Source organism: Triticum aestivum, unplaced genomic scaffold, assembly GCF_018294505.1.
Source record: "Triticum aestivum cultivar Chinese Spring unplaced genomic scaffold, IWGSC CS RefSeq v2.1 scaffold88793, whole genome shotgun sequence".
Classification (NCBI taxonomy): domain Eukaryota; kingdom Viridiplantae; phylum Streptophyta; class Magnoliopsida; order Poales; family Poaceae; genus Triticum; species Triticum aestivum.
This window is the reverse complement of record NW_025227922.1, coordinates 8,548-10,110: the sequence shown is the minus strand read 5'-3', so window position 1 is coordinate 10,110 and position 1,563 is coordinate 8,548.

The window sequence follows — 1,563 nt, the reverse complement described above, 5'->3', positions numbered from 1 at the left end:
TAGATCAATCTTCAGTATATTTGGTAAAAAAATTATGACTAGCTAAAAGCAACCATTAGCTAGAAAATGAATTTTAATCTCCAATGGTGTTACGTAGTGAACAAGATCATACATTTAGTTCGTTTGACTTGATATGGAGAGCAAGTTTGTTTATGTGTTCATTTGGCCACGTTCTCCCAGGCAACATCATCATTGATCTAAGATTCACGCAGCACATACTGACATACACATCAAGATAGAGATGGCTGACCTTTGATATATCGTACATACATAGGCACACCTAGGTATCCCTTGCAGTTTCGTCATTATTGTGCATGCCCGCATGTGTAATTTGATATGTGTCGCGGAATTATATACGGCATGCTACTCCATATATACGGGGAGCAAATGTTGTCGTGGGCACCTATCGGACAATTAATTAGAAATATTGTATTTTACAAAAAACAAATTGTCGTCGGGTTAAATGTGTGCCGCAAATCGGTAGCAACGTTCAAACGCGTCTCCTCATTGGTGTGGTAGATATAGCGAAGTAGTGGGCCCCACGGATGACGGCAACTGGTGGAGACCAAGTGTAGTAGCATGTAGCTAATATCTTCGCAGTTGCTAGATGCCGATGTGAATCTTGTAAGGTTTCAGTTGCAGGTTTCGGTTATCCCGGTTCGATAATGACACGGATCAAACTTTACCAATTATTTAAGTAGTTGAGAGGAGTGCAATTTGATCCTGTGCAGGAGCTAGTTGTAGAGGCCAATTTCGTGAAGTTACAGAGGCAGCTATCCACTATCCCAGTTCAATAATGACACGGACCAAAATTTTCCAATTAATTAAGTAGTTGAGAGAATTGTGCTTCCATTACATACCATGCCTCGTTGATTTTAGCACGTACTCTATCCTTTCACATTACTTAGGACAACGGGCGAGCGAGTCATACTCGGTATTAGTTGACCTTCCATCGGCTAATAGAGGGAAATTAACTAAAAAATGCATGCTTGTAATCCAGAATTTACTAAAATGATAGAAATATTTATCTAGTGGATTATTAATTTGCATTGATCGTCTGTTAAGGACACCAAGGTAACACATTAAACTTGAGGAACAAGACCCTTACCAAAATGGTAAATGGCACAACGCAAGTGTAACATCCAATACCCTCCTAGCTAAAACCAACCATTGGCTGCAAAATGATTGTTGATCTCCAATGGTGTTACAAACTAAACAAGATCTTATATTTCATTCTTTTGACTTGATATGGAGAAGCAAGTTTGTTTACGTATTGGTGTGGTCATGTTCTCTCAGTCAGCATCATCAATGATCTAGGGTTTGTGCAGCCACACATACACATCAAGATAGAGATGGGTGACATTTGATACATCCTAGATATATAGGCACACCTACGTATCCCTTGTAGTTGCATCATTATTTCCATATGGCATGCTACTCCATATATGAAAAGAGCTAAGGTTGTTATCCACATCTATAAAATAATTAATTAGAAATATAGTATTAGGCAAAAAATAGGTTGTGTCATCCCATCGATTGTGTGCCCTACATCCATAGGAACGA